Source organism: Aristolochia californica, unplaced genomic scaffold, assembly GCF_029961685.1.
Source record: "Aristolochia californica isolate CCGP_79_NKW_82.1479 unplaced genomic scaffold, dmAriCali1.0.hap1 SCAF_11, whole genome shotgun sequence".
Classification (NCBI taxonomy): Eukaryota; Viridiplantae; Streptophyta; class Magnoliopsida; order Piperales; family Aristolochiaceae; genus Aristolochia; species Aristolochia californica.
Genome location: NW_027181782.1, coordinates 25,757,899 through 25,781,990, shown reverse-complemented (window position 1 = coordinate 25,781,990; position 24,092 = coordinate 25,757,899). Strand labels below are relative to the sequence as shown.

Here is a 24,092-nt window from a genome sequence, read left to right as displayed (position 1 = left end):
TGTTGTCTTCATAAGAAGAGAAACAGGAATATAGTACAGCTGGGAAGAAGCCCAAGAAAAAGTCATAGGATATCCCTAAAATTCTCATAGAAAATTTCGGACAAAGAAAGATGCTGAACAAGCATGGACAACATCCCAAAATAAATCGTTTACAGAGAAAGAGAGATGGCCTTGCCTTCAATCTCTTACTAAGAAACATGCTTCAACCTGAAGATGATACATTTTATTCCATGGAAATATACTATTTCCATTGGGAAAGATATACGAATTGCATCCATAGACTACGATGCAAGATCGAACAAATTAAACAAAAGCTAAACCTCTTAGCTTTGTAAAAATGGATGATTTTTTCTATTTAATGGATATGGAAACTCCATTACCATTAGGTCTTCCTAACATCACCGGATGACTTAAAAATCTAGTATACATTGCAACACCTTGCATTGCTCCTAGGAAAAAAAATCCCACACCACCTGCGTTTCGGATCCCATCAAAAACATCAACCTCTACTGATGATGAAGTTTACACAGAATATAATACTTTAAGTTGCCAACCGATTTATTATTTTAGAGAGGAAAAACCTTCCTCTAGTAAACAAAAAGAGCAACACGATAGTGAACCAGAGCCTGGGAATCTGATGAAGTTGGAGAAGAAAATACCAAGAAAACAAACTACTCTGCTAAAGACAAAAAAGCAGATGATCTTGGTAAAAGATTTAGAATGCTTCGAGGTAGCAACCATTTTGAAACAGAAACATCAAGGGTACGAGACACCCACATGGAAGATAGGTTTCAAGATAACTTTCGAAACCGTACTGTGGATCACCCGCAAGAACGAGAAAGTTGCTCCCACTCAAAAATATCTTTGGGAGGACAAAGGTATTCGACAAAAACACAAATGTCGATCCTTCAAATGCTACTAAGGGACACACATCCATAGATAGCATAAACTCTTTTGGATTTTATCTCAACTTGGATTGTCCCAAGGATGGAGAAAAAGTCCTTAAAGAATGGGAAAGAAGCATGAGCAATGCTGAAAATTGTTATGGTTCTGGGTTAAGTACCTATGTCTTCCGCTCCTAACAGGCCGGTCTTTTGGGTAGTATTGGCTAGGTGCTTAACATTTGGTATCAGAGATAGTGCTCGATCGTGAGTTCGAATCCCGGCTACGGCGTAGAGGCTGGATTTAAATACTGGTAGGTCGTGCCGCTGTTGCAATGCTGCGGTTGGGCCAGTGCCGTTACATTGTGCGCAAAGGCTGGATTAAAATACTTGTAGGTCGCGCCACTATTGTGATGTTGTGGTTGGGCTAGTGTCGTTGCACCGCCGTGGTCGTCGGCTCGTGAAGGTGGGGTGTGATGTTATGGTCCTGGGTTAAGTACCTATGTCTTCTGCTCCTAACAGGCCAATCTTTTGGGTAGTATTAGCTAGGTGCTTAACATTTGGCCAGTGTCGTTGCGCCACCATGGTCATTGGCTGGTGGGGTGTGATGTTATGGTCCTGGGTTAAGTACCTATGTCTTTCGCTCCTAACAGGCCGGTCTTTTGGGTAGTATTGGCAAGGGACTTAACATTTGGTATCCCGACTTCGAATCCTAGCACCCCTAAAAATGGATGCGGGTGGTCACGTGCCTGGACTGACCCGGGTTCGACCCGGCTCCGGTTGCTCTGTTGTGGTAGCCTCCACGGTCATTGACTCGGGGAAGGGTGGGGTACTGTTAGGGTCTTGGGTTAAGTACCTATGTCTTCCGCTCCTAACAGGATGGTCTTTTGGGTAGTATTGGCTAGGTGCTTGGTATCAGAGCTAGCGCTCGGTCGCGAGTTCGAATCCTGGCAATGGCACGGAAGCTGGATTTTAATACTGGTAGGTCGTGCCGCTGTTGCGATGCTGCGGTTGGGCCAATGCTGCTGCATTGCGTGCAAAGGCTGGATTAAAATACTGGTAGGTCGCACCGCTGTTGGGATGCTGCGGTTGGGCCAGTGTCTTTGCGCCGCCGTGGTCGTCGGCTCGTGAAGGTGGGGTGTGATGTTATGGTCATGGGTTAAATACCTACGTCTTCCGCTCCTAACAGGCCAGTCTTTTGGGTAGTATTGGCTAGGTGCTTAACAACTCCATAGCATCACAAGTTATCCATAGGCATAGGAATTAAATTATGTCAATTTACTTTTCATGTAATTTCAATTCGGTTTGGTTTACATTAATTGGTTTGGTTTACTTTGGGTTGGTTCAGTGTAATGTGGCATGAACCACTTGACCTAATGGGTCATCTTTGTATTTTCATCCTCAACCCTATTTAGGGGGACGTGAAGGAATAGAGAGGCAAGTATTGAGAAAATTAGATTAAACAGGTCTGATTCTCCCTCAGAGGTTAAGGTTGGATTCTCCCTTTGAGGTCCAAGGTTGAGCTTCCTCCAAAGCTCCTTCATTCTAAATTGAGTTCCACCATTACTCGTTCAAGAAACAAGGGTCCTCTTCCAACGTCAAGATCATCCATGGAGGGAAGAGAGGAAAGAAGGGTGACTCGATCCATGGCAAGGGAAGAACCTAACATCTTGGGATCAAAGCTAGCGCTGCGTCCCAACTTCGAATCTCGGCACCCCCAAAACGGATGCGGGTGGTCACGCGCCTGGACTGACCTGGGTTTGACCCGGCTCCGGTTGCTCTGTTGTGGTAGCCTCCGCGGTCGTCAGCTCGGGGAAGGGCGGGGTGATGTTATGGTCCTGGGTTAAGTACCTATGTCTTCCGCTCCTATCAGGCCGGTCTTTTGGGTAGTATTGGCTAGGTGCTTAACAAAAATATGCATGAATCTTGGGACAAAGATTAAGCTTTTAATTTCTTTACCCATGCTTTACAGGGTAATGTAGCTTATTGGTGGGACAACCTTCCCGCAGACCAAAAACGAGCTAATACCTCAATATCTATATTCAATATCTTAAAAGGATTGGTGGCTAAGATATCAAAGGAATTTCTAGGAATACATCCAACCCTAGAAGCTTACAATATCTTTACCCATGCTTGCAGGTAACTCGTGATGCTATAGAGTCCATAACATCACCCCCTCCTAGAAAAAGTGCTTGTCCTCAAGCTCGAAGGAAGGATATAGGAGTCGAAATGCTGATAACGATTACCATGCGGTGTCACTGGGGTCGGCATCTGCCCACTGGACGAGAATTTCCCAATCACCTTGAATGTGGCGTGCTTTTAAAACCAGAACTAGAGTAGAATAAACTTTGCCCTCATGTAGTGGCGGCAGTGGAGTGTGCATTAGGGGCGAGTCACCCTGGAATGGCTTCAATTGGGAGACGTGAAAGACATTATGTATTTGTGCTTCCGTTGGTAGCTGCAAGCGGTATGCCACAGGGCCAATTTTGTCCAACACCTGAAATGGACCATAATATTTTGGAGACAACTTATGGTGCTTGGATGCCGTTAGGGACAGCTGGCGGTAGTGTTGAAGCTTTAACCACACATAGTCTTCGGGGAAATAAGATACCTCCCAGTGCTTCTTATCATAATAGAGCTTCATAGAGTGTTGGGCCTCCTGGAGATGAGTACGTACCTCAGTGAGCATAGCGTCTCTTTCTGCTAACGCTTGGTCCAAAGTGACGACTTTGGATGCTCCAGGTTCATATGGTAACAGAAAAGGTAGATCTCTACCATAAACTATCGTGAAAGGAGTAGTTCCCAATGTTGTGTGGTACGATGTGTTATAGAAAAATTCTGCCCATGAAAGCCATTTCACCCATCGTCTAGGTGCGTCCCCCACAAAACAATGAAGATACATTTCAATCGTGCGATTGACAACCTCTGTTTGTCCATCCGTTTCTGGATGATATGCAGAAGAAAATGCCAATTGGGTGCCCTATAATTTGAATAATTCCTTCCAAAAGATATTGGTAAAAATGGCATCTCTGTCATTGATAATGGATGTGGGAATTCCATGTAATCGGACAATGTTGTCCATAAATAACTGAGCGACTTGAGCAACAATATATGGATGTGCCAAAACCATGAAGTGACCATATTTTGAAAACCAATCAACGACGACGAATATCACTGATTTACCTGATGAATTGGGAAGGCCAGCACGGAAGTCCATTGAAATGTCAGACCAGATTTGAGATGGTAGTTACAGAGGTTGCAGTAGGCCGGCAGGACTTAAAAATTCAGCCTTGTTTTGTTGACTAATCTGACAAGCAGCTACATAATCAACAATTGTGCCCTTCATGCCCTTCCAGTAAAATTCTCTACTGATTCGGAAATACGTTTTCTGTCGACCCTCATGTGTACTATCATGGATAGAAGATAGAATGGTGTGAAGAAGTGGGGATTTATGATGCATAAAAATCCTGTTTTTGTAGAGTATAAGACGATCTTGAATCGCCCAATGAGGAGCTGTTGTCCCCTGTTAAATCTCCTTATATAATGACATGAGTTCCGGATATTGATGGATTTCCTCATGAATAGAATCCAGCACAAGTGAACGTGGGTTACTGATTGCATAAACTTGTGTTGTTGAAATATCCCGACGTGACAAAGCATCAGCCACCAAATTTGAACTACCTGGCTTCTAGTGAACCGTAAAATCGAAGCCCATGAGTTTAGTTAGCCAATGCTGTTGTGGGGATGTGGTGAGGCTCTGTTCAAGAAGATACTTGAGGCTGCAATGATCTGTATGAATGAGAAATGGTCGTCCCCATAGATAAGGTCGCCAATGTTCGACAGCCTCGGCTAACCCAATCAATTCCCTCTCATATGCAGCTAATTTATGGTGGTATTGTCCCAACTGACAGCTGAAATAAGCTATGGGGTGTCCCAATTGTTGTAACACTGCCCCTATACCTCCCCTGGATGCATCACATTCCACCACAAAGTCTCCCTCAAAATCTGGTAATTGTAGTACTGGTGCTGAGGCTAAGCCCTCCTTTAATAGCTGAAAGGCCTGATCCACTGAAGAAGATTAGTGGAAGGCATTTTTTTTAGAACGTTGTTGAGTGGTGCTGCTATTTGGCCATAAGATTTGATAAATTGTCTATATATCCCCATAGGCCCAAAAATCCCCTTAATGTTGTGATGGATGTGGGAATCGGCCAATCTATTACTGCTTGTATTCGTCTCAGGTCAACTTTCACGCCCACAGCTGATATGACGTGGCCCAAATATGCCACCTCAGAGATACCCATAGAACATTTGGATTTATTCCAAACCAAATGTTGAGAGCGTAGAATGGTAAATACCTGATGGAGGTGTTGGAGATATTTGACCCAATTTTTGCTGTAGACCAGAATGTCATAAAAAAATACTAACACATAGTTGCGCAGAAGCAATGAAAATACCTCATTCATGAGGGCCTGAAAGGTGGAGGGTGCATTGGAGAGACCAAAGGGCATGACGAGGAACTTGAAATGACCGTGATGTGTGCGGAATACAGTCTTCTCCACATCTGCTGGGTGAACTCTTATTTGATGATAGCCCGATTTCAAATCTAACTTGGTAAAAATTGTAGCACCATGTAACTCATCCAGCAACTCGTCCACTAATGGAATGGGGAACTTGTCGTTAATTGTCTTCAAGTTGAGTTGCCTATAGTTGACACAAAACCTCCATGATTTATTCCTTTTGCGTACTAGTAACACTGGTGAGGAGAAAGGAGACTGACTGGGCTAGATAATTCCCTGAGCAAGCATATTCAGGCACTGTCTCTCTATTTCATCTTTCTGGATATGTGGGTAACGATAAGGCCGCACCACTACTGGATCAGTTCCCAACTTTAAACGAATGTGGTGATCACAGTGACGCACTAGTGGTAAACCCGTAGGGTCATTAAATAAATCCGCAAATGCTGTAAGTAAAGGAGCTAACTAACCATCACCATTGTTTTGAAGCTATAAAGTGTGAACTGCGTTAGGGACCTGTGCCACAATACCTTGTAATGTAATGTGGCCCTGTGGTGCTGTAAATATCATAGTTCGAGCCTGAAAGTCCCATAAGATAGGACCTAATAATTGGAGCCATTTGACCCCGAGCACCAAATCAAATCCAGCCAAGGGAATGACCAGTAAGTCTGCCTGAAATGAATGTCCCTCAATGGTGAAAGGGGTGTTTGCACATAACCCCACACTTGCAATTTTATCCCCATTGGCCACTGAAACCTAGAGACCCCTTTGCTGTTGAATTTCCAATCTCAATTGTTGCACTGCTGGTTCACTGATAAAATTATGTGTGCTGCCCGAATCAACTAAAGCAAGTAGCATGAGGTGGTGTAACTTGGCCTTTACCTGCATGGCATTAGAACTACGTAGGCCATGCATGGCATGGAGGGAGAGCTCTGGTTCTTTCTGTACCTCTTCCACCAATTCATTTTCTTGAAGCTCTTCTGAATCTTCTTCCAAAAGGTCAATACTAAATAAATGTTTACAGGTATGACCTGGAAGGAATTGTTTGTCACAATTAAAACATAGGCCCTTGGCCTTTCTATCCTCCATTTCCTGTTTAGTAAAAAATTTGCGTGGAAGAGTGTGGGGAGGCACACTTGTAGACTGGTCTACTCGGTTAGGGGCAGAGGACCCAAAACGTGGACCAAATGCAGTACCCTGTATTCTGTTGTTCCAAAATGGTTTTCGGTGTAAGGATTCTTTTAGAACTCTTTGTTTGTGTTCCACAGCTCTAGCATAATTCATGGTTGAGTTCAAATCTATCAGACCAAATAGTTCCACTTCCAATCTAACCGCCACAGTCAATCCAACATTAAAAATCTGACCGTGTAGATGAGGAGGAACAAATTCACTGGCTCGGGCAACCTTTCTTGGAGTGTTTTTTGGTACACTTCTAAGGTGCCTGTCTGTTTAAAGTTAACCAATTCCCCCACTGGGTTGCTGCTAGCTGGAGATCCAAACCTCATCTGGCATGCATGTTTAAAGTGTAGCCAATCTTGAGTGGAATGGACATTTCGGTAGTGATGGAACCTGTTAAGCACCTAGCCAATACTGGCCAAAAGACCGCCTACCACATGCTCAATGAAGTGCTTCTATGGTACCACCAATTCCGAAATGACCAAGTGGTTCAAGATTGGGCAACTTTTAAACAGTCTTGCATGATGAGATTTGGTCCTCCTGCTAGTAGCAATCCATTGGGCGAATTAATCAATTACAAACAAACTGGAACACTAGAGGTGTACCAAAAGACCTTCCAGGAAAGGTTAGCCCGAGCAAACCAGTTTGTTAGCCACACACAGTATGTTCATATTTTTACTGCTGGTTTGACAGAAGCTCTACGTTTAGAAGTTGAATTACAAGATCCTACAGATTTAGACCACGCTATGGATTTAGCCAGGGCAATTGAGCACAAGCAGCGTGTTCTAAAGGAGTCACTATTAAGAAAACCAGCTTGGCCAGGGAGGCACAATGCCTCTGCGCCAAACCCTTCCTATGGACCTCCAAGAATTAGAGACAATGATGCCCCATGCTCAGACATATCTAATTCGGCTCCACCTGCTCCTTACTTCAAAAAACTTACTAGACAGGAAATGGACCAGAGAAAGGCCAAGGGCCTCTTTTTTAACTGTGATGAACATTATGTCTTTGGGCACCAATGCAAATGATTATTCAGTATATGTCTGTGGGAGGATGGAGAAGAAATACCACCAGAGGAAGAAATTGTGGAAACTGACCAAGAAGGTCCAGAGATTTCCCTTCATGCTATGACTGGTCTACGCAGTGCAAGCACATTGCAGGTTAAAGCCCAATTACATCATTTACAGTTACTGGCTTTAGTTGGCTCGAGTAGTACACATAATTTCATCAGTCAGCAGGTGGCAAAACAACTTGGGTTAGTAGTATAGCAACAGAATGGTCTTTCTGTATCAGTAGCCAATGGGGCTAAAATTACTAGTGTAGGCATATCACCAGCCACACACTTTGATATTGAGGGATATGAATTTGTTGCAGATTTTCTAGTGATTCCACTATCAGGATAAAATTTGGTTCTAGGAATTAAATGGCTACAATCGTTGGGACCAATACTATGGGATTTCCAAGCTCTGACCATGTCTTTTATAGAGGAGCACCATCAGATTATATTGCATGGCACACAAGCACCACTCACCTGCGCACTAGAGGTAGCCCAAGTCCAGTCCACAAACACATGTAAGTTATCTCACTTACAGAATTTGAGAATATCTTTCAAGACCCTACTGCCTTATCGCCACTTAGGCACTGTGATCACCGTATCCATTTGAAAAAGGGGACCGAGCCGGTAGTGGTACATTCGTATCGTTACCCTCACTTACAGAAGGATGAGATTGAAAGGCAGTGCCAACAGATGTTAGCACAGGGTATTATTCAGCCCAGCAGGTCTCCTTTTTCTTCACCGGTATTACTAGTCCGCTAGCATGATAAGTCATGGAGGTTCTGTGTGGATTACCGACAACTCAATGCCCATACAATTAAAGATAAATTTCCTATTCCAGGGGTGGATGAGCTGTTAGATGAGCTACATGGAGCTACTATTTTTACTAAACTTTTATGGACTGGTATGGGTTGGCCCATAACACGACCCTAGTATGGGCTAGGCAGTTATGGTCTTGGGTTGAGTACCTATGTCTTTCGCTCCTAACAGGCCGGTCTTTTGGGTAGTATTGGCTTGGTGCTTAACATTTGGTATCAGAGTAAGTGCTCGATCGCGAGTTCGAATCCCGGTGGGCGCATAGGCTGGATTAAGAGCACAAAGGCGTGAATACTGATAGGTCCTCATGTAATCCTTGGGTCGGGTCAGTGTCGGTGTGCCGCCGTGGTCGTCGGCTCGCGATGGGGGGTGTGGTGTTATGGACTGGTATGGGTTGGCCCATAACACGACCCTAGTATGGGCTAGGCAGTTATGGTCCTGGGTTGAATACCTATGTCTTTAGCTCCTAACAGGCCGGTCTTTTGGGTAGTATTGGCTACCATCAGATTCGGGTTTATTTGGAGGATATCGAAAAAACTGCCTTCCGCACCCACCATGGTCACTACGAGTTCTTGGTGATGCCATTTGGGCTAGCCAATGCCCCATCCACCTTTCAAGTGCTTATGAACCAAGTATTTCACCCTTTCTTATGGAAGCATGTCTTAGTTTTTTTTGACGATATACTAGTTTATAGCAAAACTTGGGAAGCACATTTGCACCAATTGAGACAGGTTTTCACAATTCTCCAAGCACACCATTTGTTTCTCAATCGTGCCAAATGTGACTTTGCCACATCCGAAGTAGCTTATTCGGGGCATGTGATCTCGGCATCTGGGCTGAAACCAGATTTCAGCAAGATACAATCGGTTATGGATTGGCCCACACCTCACTCCGTTACAGCTTTGAAAGGGTTCCTTGGTCTCGCAGGGTATTATAGAAAATTTATCAAAGAATATGGTCACCTGGCAGCGCCATTGAACAATTTACTGAAGAAGCATGCCTTTCAGTGATCTCAGTTGGCAGACTCCTCGTTTAACAACTTAAAACAGGCATTAGCGTCAGCACCAGTTCTCCAATTGCCCATCTTTGCCAAAAATTTCATCATCGAATGCGATGCATCCGGGGGAGGGATAGGTGCCGTCTTGCAGCAACAGGGTCACCCCGTTGCCTATTTCAGCCGCCATCTCGCTCCTCACCATCACAAGTTAGCCACTTATGAATGGGAACTCATCGATTTGGCCAAAGCCGTGCAGCATTGTCGGCCGTATTTGTGGGGCAGACCTTTTGTGATCCAGACAGACCACTGTAGCCTCAAATACTTATTGGAGCAGCGCCTTACTACATCCCCACAACAACATTGGCTCAGCAAATTAATGGGATTCGATTTTTAGGTGGAATACAAACCGAGTTATCTCAACCGGGCAGCAGACGCCTTGTCCCGCAGAGAACTAGGGGATTCACACTTGCACGCACTGAGCCACCCCAAGTCCCCTTTGCTGGACACAATCCATCAGGATACTAGCCATCATCCAGATCTCCTTGAATTACAAGCTCAAATCGACAACCATTCCAAGGACAAGAACTGGACACTACAGGACGGTCTCATTCTATATAAAGGATGCATATATCTTCATCCTTCATCGGTACTCCTTCCTGCCATTATTGCCTCATTTCATGATAGTACACATGAGGGCTAGCAGAAGACATACTTCCGCCTCAGTCGGGAGTTCTATTGGAGAGGTATGAAGCGGCTCATTGCTGAATATGTTGCATCGTGCCACGTCTGTCAGAGGAATAAGTATGAATCCTTACAACCCGTCGGCTTGCTACAGCCACTTCAACTTCCTTCACAGGTATGGGCAGATCTCTCAATGGATTTTATCGATGGTCTTCCTCCTTCTGCAGGGAAATCTGTTATTCTTGTTGTGGTAGAACGGTTCTCGAAATATGCCCACTTTATGGCCCTCAGCCATCCGTATACAGCAACACAAGTCGCTCAGCCCTTCATGGATAATATTGTCCATCTCCAAGGCCTTCCAGAGACCATCACCAGCGATCGTGATGCTATCTTCACCAGTAAATTCTGGGGGGAACTATTTAAGCTCCATGGCTCTAAGTTAGGTTTTTCTTCAGCATACCACCCTCAAACAGACGGCCAAACAGAGGTGGTTAACCGCACATTGGCAATGTATTTGCGGTGCTTTGTGGGGGACACACCCCGACAGTGGATTTGTTGGTTAGCATGGGCGGAGTATTGTTATAATACCTCATACCACACCGCACTGGGTACTACCCCTTTTCGAGTTGCTTATGGACGCGAACCTCCGCGCCTACTTTCTTATGAACCGGGGTCTTCTCGGGTAGCGGCATTGGACCAAGCATTAGCCTACAGAGATGCAATGCTTGCGCAAGTACGCCTTCAGTTACAACGTTCACAAGCAACTATGAAGCATACTTATGACAAAGGACATCGTCCCCTTTCCTTTTCACCTGGAGAATTTGTTTGGCTCAAACTTCAACCATACCGCCAACTATCTCTGGCCGTCATCAAACGCCATAAGCTTTCTCCAAAATTTTATGAGCCATTCCAGGTCATGCAGCGTATTGGCACTGTGGCGTATCGTTTGAAACTACCACCAGAAGCCAAGCTCCATGACGTCTTCCACATCTCCCTTCTCAAGCCGTTCAAGGGAGACTCACCACTGCTGCATACCCCTCTGCCTCCTCTCAAAGATTGCAGGTCCATGCCCACGCCCGCTCAGATCCTTCAAGCCAGGTGAGTGAACAACGCTTGGGAAGTGCTGGTCCGGTGGACTGACAAGGAATTGATAGAAGCCTCTTGGGAGACACTCGAGTCCTTCCAGACTCTATTCCCCACTTTCGAGCTTGAGGACAAGCTCTTTCTTCAGGAGGGGGTGATGTTATGGACTCCATAGCATCAAGAGTGGCTAACCGGAGAAGAGAAGAGATGGAATAACTTGTATTTTAGTACCTTAGGGGTTTAATTGTAATTTGAAGTTCCATAAGGGTCTAATTGTAATTATAGAACCTTTGATGTTTTCCATGACCTATTTAGGGCGTCAAGTGATGGAATGAAAACAAGCATTGATCATTAGTCTAAATGAGATCAGGTTCTCTCTCTAAAGAGGCCTAAGGGTGGAGCTCCATCGAAGGCTCACGTCCCTTCATCATTGGGCGTTCCAAGAACCCCAAATCCTTCCCTTCTTCGTCATTCAATCTGGAAGCTAGAGGAGATCGTCGGGTGACTCGATCCATGGCTAGAGAGCCTAACATAAACTCGATTTGAAATATGGCTATCATCAAATCCGAGTTCATCCATCTGAAGTGGAGAAAACAGCGTTCCGCACGCATCACGGCCATTTGGAATTCCTCGTAATGCCATTTGGTCTGTCAAATGCACCTTCCACCTTCCAGGCCCTCATGAATGATGTATTTTCCCCTCTCTTGAGAAAATATGTATTGGTCTTTTTCAACGATATTTTGGTCTATAACAACAGCTCGGAAGAACATCTTCAGTACCTTCACCAGGTATTTTCTCTTATACGTTCACATCATTTGGTTTTAAATCGGTCAAAATGTTCTATGGGCACATTAGAAGTGGCATATTTGGGCAACATTATTTCAGCATCAGAGGTGAAGGTGCTTAGAGTAAGATACAAGCGATCACAGATTGGCCTATTCCTACATCTATTACAGCCTTAAGATAATTTTTGGGCCTAGCTGGATATTATAGAAAATTTATTCATAGCTATGGCCAGCTTGCAGCTCCGCTCAACAATCTCCTCAAGAAAAATGCTTTTACCTGGTCAGAGACAGCAGCTCATTCTTTTCAGCAATTGAAAGACGCCTTATCATCAGCCCCAGTTTTGCAGCTCCCCGACTTTGAGGAATCTTTTGTAGTGGAATGTGATGCTTCGGGGGGCGGTATTGGTGCAGTGTTGCACCAACAAGGCCACCCGATTGCTTATTTTAGCTGTCAACTGGGCCAACACCACCAAAGGTTGGCAGCTTATGAGAGGGAATGAATTGGATTGGCGAAAGCTATACAGCATTGGAGCCCTTACTTTGGGGACGTTCTTTTTTGATTCGCACTGATCATTGCAGCCTCAAGTATCTTCTTGAGCAGCGTCTCACTACTTCACCACAACAGCATTGGTTTAGTAAGCTTATGGGGTTTGACTTTTCTGTCGAATACAAACCGGGAAGTTTGAATGTAGGGGCTGATGCCTTATCTCGCCGGGACATTCCATATCCACAATTACACACCATCAGTCAGCCCAGAGCACTCTTGTTGGATTCTATACAGGAAGAGGCACAACAGTACCCGGATATTATCTCCTTATGCCAGGATATCTAGCAGGGCATAGACGTACCACATTGGACGATTCAGGACAATCTCGTCCTCTACAAAAACAGAATTTTTCTACACCACACATCCCCTCTGATTAACAACATTTTGGCCTCCTTCCATGACATTACACATGAGGGTCGACAGAAAACATATTTTTGGATCAGTAGGGAGTTTTATTGGAGGGGCATGAAGCGTAGTATAGCTGATTATGTGGCGGCTTGTCAGACTTGTCAATGGAATAAAGCTGAAACATTAAGTCCAGCGGGGTTGCTCCAACCACTTCAGCTTCCGTCACAGGTCTGGTCTGAAATTTCTATGGACTTCCCTCTTCGTCGGGTAAATCTGTTCTCCTTGTAGTGGTGGATCGTTTCTCTAAATATGGGCATTTCATTCCTCTAGCACATCCTTACACTGCTTCTCAGGTGGCTCAACTTTTTATGGATAACATTGTACGATTACATGGGCTGCCTAATTCAATTACCGGTGATAGGGATGCAATCTTTACAAGTACCTTCTGGAAAGAACTCTTCAAGTTACAAGGCACCACGTTAGCCTTTTCTTCAGCCTACCATCCATAGACTGATGGTCAGACAGAGGTCATCAACAGAACCATTGAAATGTATCTCCGCTGTTTCGTGGGGGACTCACCTAAGAGGTGGGTTAAGTGGCTCGCCTGGGCTGAGTTCTGTTACAACACCTCCTACCACAGCGCACTCGGCACAACCCCATTCAAGGTGGTATATGGAAGAGAACCTCCCCGTCTTTTAGCCTATGAACCAAGGGCCTCTAAAGTCGCCACTTTGGACCAAGCATTAGCTGAAAGAGACACATTCATCACTGAGGTGCGTACTCATCTACAAAAGGCACAACATTCTATGAAACAATATTATGACAAGAAGCACCGAAAAGTCTTCTTTTCTCCTGGAGATTATGTTTGGTTGCATCTCCAACACTACAGGCAACTGTCGTTGACAGCCTCCAAACGTCACAAGCTCTCTCCAAAATATTATAGTCCATTTCAGGTGATGGACCACATTGGGACAGTGGCCTACAGATTGCAGCTACCGCCAGAGGCCTGAATTCACAACGTCTTTCATGTCTCACAATTAAAGGCCTTCCACTGTGATTCGCCTTTGCTGCACACTCTGCTGCCACCACTCCCTGAGGGATGTGTACTTTCTACCCCGGCACAGGTATTACGAACTTGCCGTATTCAGGGTGATTGGGAGATCTTAGTGCAATGGGCAGATGCTGACCCCAGTGACACGACATGGGAGCCATTAGCGACGGTTCGCACCCTCTACCCATACTTTGAGCTTGAGGACAAGCTCTTTCTCCAAGGGGGGGGTGATGTTATGGACTCCATAGCATCACGAGTTATCCATAAGCATAGGAATTAAATTATGTCAATTTACTTTTCATGTAATTTCAATTCGGTTTGGTCTACTTTAATTGGTTTGGTTTACTTTGGGTTGGTTCAGTGTAATGTGGCGTGAACCACTTGACCTAATGGGTCATCTTTGTATTTTCGTCCTCAACCGTATTTAGGGGGTCGTGAAGGAAAAGAGAGGCAAGTATTGAGAAAATTATATTTTACAGGTCTGATTCTCCCTCAGAGGTCAAGGTCGGATTCTCCCTTTGAGGTCCAAGGCTGAGCTTCCTCCTAAGCTCCTTCATTCTAAATTGAGTTCCACCATTACTCGTTCAAGAAACAAGGGTCCTCTTCCAACGTCAAGATCATCCATGGAGGGAAGAGAGGAAAGAAGGGTGACTCGATCCATGGCAAGGGAAGAACCTAACAGAACCACATGAGCGCTTCATCGAGCAGGTAGTAGGCGGCTAGTGTAACCTTGTCCATATCCACCATTTGTTGATGATAGAAAATTTGTTCACATTTCGTGAACCAAAGTAAAAGATCTTTAGAGCCATCATATGTTGGAAAGTTAAGTTTAAAGTAACTTGGCACTGTGGTTGGTCCTTGTGTGTGAGTAGCCATGGGAACAGGTTGTTGGCGCAGTGGTGGGTTTGGTGGTGGCGTGAATTGTGGTTGAAAGTTGGTGGCTGGTGGTGGCATTGGTGATTGAACTACAGCAAGTTGGCGGATGACTGTTTGGAGAGATGATTCCAGCGTATGTAATGTATTATGGATGTGAGAAATTTTGGTACCTTGAAGAGTGGATCATTGTTGAAGTTCTAAAAATACTTGACGTATGTCCTCTAGAGAACAGGAATCACAGAGGGTGGACCTATCTGATACCACATTGTTAGGATCCTCACAAGCCACGGATCTTGTCACTCTTCTCTCTTCTCTTCCTTCCATTACCTTGCTTGACATTGAGATAGAATGATGGAATGGTGAAGACAAAACTTCGGAAAAGGAATTGGGGAAAAAATGGGAGAGAGCTTGAAGGAGCTCTCGACCTATTTATCTAATTTAATCTAAGCTAGAGTAGACTCAATTGCTACCTCTTCATTACCCTAGCCGTCCCCTTAAATAGGGTTGGGGACGCCCAAAACACTTTAGACCCCTTGGGTCAATGGTTCAAACCAATAATGCTAAACCAACCCAAACCAAAAAAAATTACATGGAAATGCTAAACCAGCCCAAACCAAAGGCAATTACATGGAAATTGAAAATCACATTAATTAATTCCTACATCTGCTGGTAACTCATGATGCTATAGAGTCCATAACAGCATATCACTGTCTAAATCCATTATATTAGTTAATATTGGATTATTCTTGTCATGCCATCCATGTGGATAGCCTATTATTGGACAAACATGTGTGTGTCCAGTTTTTAACCCAGTGTCGTAAGAAGGACCGTTGAGTTCCTTCTGACCTACCAGTTGGGATCTTTGGTACATTAGTACATTTGTAGTATACTAATGGTACATGGGATGTGACCGATTTGGGTCGTAACTATTTGGGAGTATGTATACCTAAACAGAAAGAAGTCAAAGCTAATCTTTGATTCTTGACTCATACTTATGCTAGGAAACTGATTCCATGGCTCTATCCAACAAGTGCCAGCACCTTGTAGCTGCTCTCAGTCTCCAGCTGGGAAATCCATCTTCTCTGGAAATTGTAGAAAAGAAGATTTCGTCAAAAGATTTTGTCGATATGGGTTCGACCTCAAATTGACACTGTGCAAGATAGTCTAAAGGTCTGTTGTTCACCATCAAGAGGGAAAAATTCCAAGCTGACAAACCTGAAGGGCTGCTATTTAACGACGGGAACAGGTCAGTATCTCACTTTCACTCTTGCTCTCGTCATTCCAGCGGGAAAAGGACTGGAACAATTTTTGGATAACTTCCTAAGATGATTTTCTACCACTTTCATCTTCTCCTTTCTCCCGTCCATAAATGTTTTTTAGAAACAACTCTAGAATTGCATTGAGGGTGTTATGTGGGGCTGAGAAACAGAGGGGTTACTCACCTAAGCTGGAAGGGATTGTCTTTCTTCTTTTTGCATTTTATTTTGCTTATTATTTGGGAAAAGTTGATTCATTAGGCAGTGGAAGTAGCCAATGAATGATAAATTTCTATCAAAATTTTAGGAAAATAAGTAAAAGGGACGATGATAGGCAGTTGTATGATGAAATGCTTGGCAAAAAGGTGTTAAGCACCTAGCCAATACTACCCAAAAGACCGGCCTGTTGGGAGCGGAAGGCATAGGAACTTAACCCAGGACCATAACAAAACACCCCGCCCTCCCGATCCGACGACCACGGTGGCATTAACACAATGACGAGAGCCTTTGGGGAACGTCTGGGGATAGCGGTCGCCCGCACACATGGGGATTCGAACTCGAGACGTAGTGCCTGCTCTGATACCAAATGTTAAGCACCTAGCCAATACTACCCAAAAGACCGGCCTGTTAGGAGCGGAAGGCATAGGTACTTAACCCAGGACCATAACAAAAGGGGGAGTACTTCAATTCTATACTAAGGAGTTTGGGTATTCCGGGTTTGATAGAAAAAATTCTATGGGGGATGAATACTTTTTTTATTGATGAGAACAGTAGCAGTGAGTCTGATCTTGGTCAAATTCACATCGTTGTGCTAAAAGTTTTGGATCCCATATTTGCTGTTCGGGCCCTGTTCATGGAAAATTTTCAATCAGGTGAGAGTTCTGAATATGAGAAGGTAGCCAACGTGGGAAAAATAAGAGATGAATTTTTTTTTTTTTTACCGATCTTTGTAGCTCCCAATTGTTTAAGCTAGGCCCAGTTGAATCTTTGTGTTTCTGTGAAGATTCAAATCTCAAAAGAACTGATGAGAAACCTTATTCGAGGGCAATCACTATTAGATTTAGGACAGAGAATGAATGTAAAGATTTCCATCAAGCATTTGAATAGTGGAAGAAAGATGTTACTGGTACGAGAGTTCGGGCGAAGCTGGAAAATGGACCACTCCTGGTTTCTAAGTGAAAATTTGATGATAAAATAGAGGTTGCTTCTGCTAAAATGTATTTCCATTACTATGGTCACTTCTACATCAGCAAAATATGTTACGGGATTAAGTGAGAACAGGAACCTATTATGCTGCAGTAATTGTGAACCGTTCAGATTTCCTTGATCATGTTGTAGTCGACGTTGGTGCTGGTAGTGGTATTCTTTCATTATTTTTAGCTCAGGCTGGTGCAAGGCATGTTTATGATGTGGAGGCATCTGAAATGGTTGAACATGCATGTAGACTGATTGCAAGAAATCCATCATTTGGACAAAGAATAACGATTGTCATAGGCAAAGTTGAGGTAGTCGAGCTGCCTGAAAAAGCAAATATACTCATTTCAGATCCCAAGGGCACTTTACTTGTCAATGAAAGAATGCTAGAGTCATATGTAATTGTAAGAGATCGGTTTCTTGTTCGCAATGGGAAAACGTTTCCAACAATTGGGAGGATATACTTGGCTCCCTTCAATGATGAATTTTTGTATGTTGAAATAGCAAACAAGTCCCTCTTTTGGTAGCAACATAATTACTATGGGGTTGATCTTACCCATTTACATGGACCCGCATTTCAGGGTTATTTTTCTCAGCCTGTAGTAGATGCTTTTGATCCAAAATTTTTGGTGGCTCCAATAGTTACCCACACATTAGATTTCATGACTCTGAAGGAAGAGGAGCTATATCAATTTGACATCCCCTTAAGTCTCAAAGCTTCTGTTGGGACTAGGATACATGGGCTTGCATGTTGGTTTGATGTCTTGTTTAGTGGGAGTTATGTTCATCGGTGGCTTACAACTGCACAGGGCCTCCAACAACACACTGGTACCAACTTCTTTGTGCTCTCTCTCAGCTGATGGCCGGACAAGAAATTACAAGTCATCTTCACATGGTTGCGCACAATGCTTAGAGCTATACTATGAACCTTACTCTCTTAGCTAAAATGTGAGGTGTTGAATCTGAACAAGGAGGCATAATCCGAAGCTCTATGGGTAAGCTCGATCTTAGAGTACCATATTATCGAATGTCTCAACCACAGGGCTAAAAATGGAGCACTCATATATCTACATCCCTGGGTAGTCTTCTCACCAACTTCTCAGCCCAATTCCAACAACAATGTTGTTGCCAAGTCATCCCTCCAACATACTTTGGTTGGGGACATGCTACATTTTGCCCATGAGGCAACCGTTGGGGCAGCTTGCACAAGGGTTGTTAATGTCGAAGCACCAGTTGACAGTTTGGAGCTGGTGATATTTCAACTTGTTGTTTGGTTGCTTATCCATATTGGGGGGCGCTACAGTAAGTGATGCTGGCAGTGTCAAAAAAAAAATTGCTTCTCAGTTGGAATGCTCTAGTTTTGTCATCTAGAGGGCTGCCATAGATACAATGGATGTTCCTTGGGAATAGGTGGAGACGTCGACAAGCAGACCCTACCTTCGAGCGTGAGGACAAACTCTTTCTCCCTAGGGAGTGTAGTGTTATGCACGCAATAACATTATTAAGAGTCTAATTAATTGTTTTTCCTTAATTTATTTTATTTTATTTCGGTTAAATAATTAATAGGCCACAGGGGCATTATCTACAGGGGTATTTTGTAATATTTTATCTTAAACCTTGTAAGGGTGAACACTATTTAAGGCGTAAGAGTAATGATAAAAAGGAAGCATTGATTTAGAGTAAATAAGGGTTTTGAGTTCTCCTCAACAAGCTCAGGGGTTTCAAGCTTCCCTTTGGCTTCATTTTCGTCTTTCTCTTCTTCTTCTCTACGAATCCATGTGTCAAATCCAGGACCATACCACAGAACCATCCGGATTGTGGTTAATCATTAAGACCCATTTACAACCCATTGGTTGTTTCTTGGATGACCACGTGCGCAAGACATATTTTCGTGTAGGGTTGCCATTTTTTCATCCATCACCACTTTCAATCCAGGATGTTGTAGGACCTCCTGATAAGACTGAGGAATAGAGGTAGATGATATGGATGCAAAAATATGATGACAAGATGGTGATAATCGATGAGTCAATAAAAAAATGGAGATGAGGTGGCAGGTAGACTGTCTAGTTGAAGACCTCGACTCCTTTCGAATAGCAATTGGTCGAGTATCAAAGGGAGGACCAAAAATGAGGGGAAGAAGGAGAACTTACCTCTGAATGAGTTGGGGACTCTACAGATGAGGTGTCAACCAATGCTTCAGGGGGCTGAAAAGATAAGTCATCTAAGCCATGAATCATAGTCTTCGATGGGCACAATAGGCATAGGAAACTCATTCATAGGTGTTAAATTTAGGGACCCATGATTAGAACCTTGTACAAGATGAGAGAGGGAGAAGAGAGGGGAGAGAGAAGTGAATAAAAGAGAAAAGTCAGAGAGAGCACATGTAGAGAAGAGAGAAGATAAAATGGAGAAGAGAGACTGTGAAGGATAGTCCCACATACATTAGTGAGTATAAATATCTTGCATTGATTAGTTGGTAGAAGAGGTTTCCTAAGTGGCTAGTCATTTTGGGATAGGGCCTTCGACCCAATTTAACATGGTATCAGAGCAAGATTCTCATATGTGGGCATCCACCCAAATTATTCACATGCCATCATGTCAGGGCCTCTACCCAAATTATCCACGTGCCACCACATGAGGGGGAGTGTTAAGGATAGTCCCACATACATTAATGAGTATAAAGATCTTGCATTTATTAGTTGGCAGAAGTGGCTTAAGGCTAGGAGAGAGATTCTTCCACGAATTGTGAGAAGGGGAGAGCTTGATTGAAAACCCTTCAACAAAAACGCCTATTTTTACCTTTCTCATTACATATTTAGGGAAACTCCTCAATCAATTTGGATCCCTAATTATATCAATAAAGGAAGATTATAAAATCTTCCACCTCGTGAGATGACACCTCATGCTACGTCTTGGTCGTGTGGGCATGGTGGGCTTGGTCCCACCTTCTAACACTCCTAGTGAGGCTTGGGGTGAGAAAACATCATGGATGTCCAGCTTGTTTCAAATGGTGGACATGATTTTATGAGTGACTAGTTTGAGAGATAATATGCCAGCTTGGAATTTCTCTTGTATAAAGTGGCAGTCCACCTCAAAGTGTTTTCTTCTTTCATGGAAGATCGGATTTGAGGTAAAAAGAATCGCCACTTGATTATAAAAATATAGATCCATAGGGGTTTCTTTATAGAATCCCAGTTCATCTAGGAGGGACTTGATCCATAAAAGCTCATGGACCGTGTGTGTCATGGCGCTGTATTTTTCTTCTGTACTGGACCTCACAACTATATTCTTCTTCATTCTTCTCCATGTAACCAAGTTTCCCCCAACCATCCATCATCCGGGGTATTACCGTTTGTTGGAATGTATATAAAATAGGATTTATGTTTATATTTTGTTGTATAATTTATGTCATGTACATAGGCTAATTAGTTGGGCTGGGCTGCATTGTATTTAGTCTATGGGCTGTAATGTAATTAACCTAACCCTAAGTTCAAATAGAAAAGAAAAGGAGGGGAGTAGCACTCCCGTTTTTCAAGCTTCTATTAGGTTCTTCCCTTGCCATGGATCGAGTCACCCTTCTTTCCTCTCTTCCCTCCATGGTTGATCTTGACGTTGGAAGAGAAACCTTGTTTCTTGAACGAGTAATGGTGGAACTCAATTTAGAATGAAGGAGCTTTGGAGGAAGCTCAACCTTGGACCTCAAAGGGAGAATCCGACTTTGACCTCTGAGGGAGAATCAGACCTGTAAAATATAATTTTCTCAATACTTGCCTCTCTTTTCCTTCACGTCCCCCTAAATAGGGTTGAGGACGAAAATACAAAGATGACCCATTAGGTCAAGTGGTTCATGCCACATTACACTGAACCAACCCAAATTAAACCAAACCGAATTGAAATTACTTGAAAAGTAAGTTGACATAATTTAATTCCTATGCCTATGGATAACTCATGATGCTATGGAGTCCATAACATCACCCCCCAACCCCCCTGGAGAAAGAGCGTGTCCTAAAGCTCAAAGTATGGGTAGAGGGTGTGAAACGCCGCTAATGGCTCCCATGTCGTGTCACTGGGGTCAGCATCAGCCCATTGCACTAAGATCTCCCAATAACCCTGAATACGACGAGTTTGTAATACCTGTGTAGGGGTAGAAAGTACACATCCCTCATGGAGTGGTGGCAGCGGGGTGTGCGGCAAGGGCGAATCACCGTGGAAGGCCTTTAATTGTTAGACATGAAAGACGTTGTGAATTCTGGCCTCTGGCGGAAGCTGCAATCTGTAGGCCACTGTCCCAATGCGGTCCATCACTTGAAAGGGACCATAATATTTTGGAGAGAGCTTGTGACGTTTGGAGGTTGTCAATGACAGCTGCCTGTAGTGTTGGAGACACAACCAAACATAATCTCCAGGAGAAAAGAAGACTTCCCGGTGCTTCTTGTCATAATATTGTTTCATAGAATTTTGTGCCTTCTGTAGATGAGTGCGCACCTCTGTGATGAATGTGTCTCTTTTAGCCACTGCTTGGTCCAAAGTTGTGACTTTAGAGGCCCCTGGTTCATAGGCTAAAAGACGGGGAGGTTCTCTACCATATACCACCTTGAATGGGGTTGTGCCGAGAGCACTGTGGTAGGAGGTGTTGTAACAGAACTCAGCCCAGGCGAGCCACTTAACCCACCTCTTAGGTGAGTCCCCCATGAAACAGCGGAGCTACATTTCAATGGTTCTGTTGATGACCTCTGTCTGACCATCAGTCTGTGGATGGTAGGCTGAAGAAAAGGCTAACGTTGTGCCTTGTAACTTGAAGAGTTCTTTCCATAAGGTACTTGTAAAGATTGCATCCCTATCACTGGTAATTGAATTAGGCATCCCATGTAATCGTACAATGTTATCCATAAAAAGTTGAGCTACCTACGTTGCAGTGTAAGGATGTGCCAGAGGAATCAAATGCCCATATTTAGAGAAATGATCCACCACTACCAGGATAACAGATTTACCTGACGAAGAGGGAAGTCGATCTATGAAGTCCATAGAAATATCAGACCAGACCTGTGACGGAAGCTGAAGTGGTTGGAGCAACCCCACTGGACTTAATGTTTCAGCTTTATTCCGTTGACAAGTCTGACAAGCCGCCACATAATCAGCTATACTGCGCTTCATGCCCCTCCAATAAAATTCCCTACTGATTCAAAAATATGTTTTCTGTCGGCCCTCATGTGTACTATCATGGAAGGAGGCCAAAATGCTGTTAATCAGAGGGGATGTGTGGTGTAGAAAAATTCTGTTTTGTAGAGGACGAGATTTTCTTGAACAATCCAATGTGGTGCCGCTGTGCCCTGCTGGATATCCTTGCATAAGGAGATAATATCTGGGTACTGTTGTGCCTCTTCCTGTATAGAATCCAACAAGAGAGCTCTGGGCTGACTGATGGTGTTTAATTGCGGCTCTGGAATGTCCCGGCGAGATAAGGCATCAGCCCCTACTCGACAGAAAAGTCAAACCCCATAAGCTTACTTAACCAATGCTGTTGTGGTGAAGTAGTGAGACGCTGCTCAAGAAGATACTTGAGGCTGCAGTGATCAGTGCGAATCAAAAAACAACGTCCCCAAAGATAAGGGTGCCAATGTTGTATAGCTTTCGCCAATCCAATCAATTCTCTCTCATAAGCTGCCAACTTGTGGTGGTGTTGGCCCAGTTGACAGCTAAAATAAGCAATTGGGTGGCCCTGTTGGTGCAACACTGCGCCAATACCGCCCCCTGAAGCATCACATTCCACTACAAAGGACTCCTCAAAGTCGGGGAGCTACAAAACTGGTGCTGATGATAAGGCGTCTTTCAATTGCTAAAAGGAATGAGCTGCTGTCTCTGACCAAGTAAAAGCATTTTTCTTGTGGAGATTGTTGAGCGGAGCTACAAGCTGGCCATAGCTATGAATAAATTTTCTATAATATCCAGCTAGGCCCAAAAATCCTCTTAAGGCTGTAATAGATGTAGGAATAGGCCAATCTGTGACCGCTTGTATCTTACTCTGGTCTACCTTCACCCCTGATGCTGAAATAACGTGACCCAAATATGCCACTTCTGATGTGCCCATAAAAAATTTTGACCGATTGAAAACCAAATGACGTGAACGTATAAGAGAAAATACCTGGTGAAGGTGCTGAAGATGTTCTTCCCAGCTGTTGCTATAGACCAAAATATCATCGAAAAAGACCAATACATATTTTTGCAAGAGAGGGGAAAATACCTCATTCATGAGGGCCTGGAAGGTGGAAGGCACATTTGATAGACCAAATAGCATTACAAGGAATTCATAATGGCCGTGATGTGTGCGGAATGCTGTTTTCTCCACATCTGATGGATGAACTCGGATTTGATGATAGTCAGATTTCAAATCGAGTTTAGTAAATATAGTAGCTCTATGTAGCTCATCTAACAGTTCGTCCACCACTGGAATAGGAAATTTATCTTTAATTGTATGGGCATTGAGTTGTCGGGAATCCTCACAGAACCTCCATGACTTATCATGCTTGTGGACTAGTAATACCGGTGAAGAAAATGGAGACCTGCTAGGCTGAATAATATCCTGTTCTAAAATCTGCTGGCACTGCCTTTCAATCTCATCCTTCTATAAGTGAGGGTAACGATACGGACGTACCACTACCGGCTCGGTCCCCATTTTCAAACGGATACGGTGATCACAGTGCCTAAGTGGCGGTAAGGCAGTAGGGTCTTGAAAGATATCCTCAAATTCTGTAAGTAAGTGAGATAACTGGCATGTATTTGTGGACTGGACCTGGGCAACCTGTAGTGCGCAGGTGAGTGGTGCTTGTGTGCCA

General features: G+C 43.8%; 1 pseudogene; it reads left to right on the top strand.

Annotated features, from left to right (window-relative positions):
• Positions 1–17,004: 17,004 nt before the first annotated feature.
• Positions 17,005–18,307, top strand: LOC137943674 (probable histone-arginine methyltransferase CARM1; annotated as a pseudogene).
• The last annotated feature ends 5,785 nt before the right edge of the window (positions 18,308–24,092 follow it).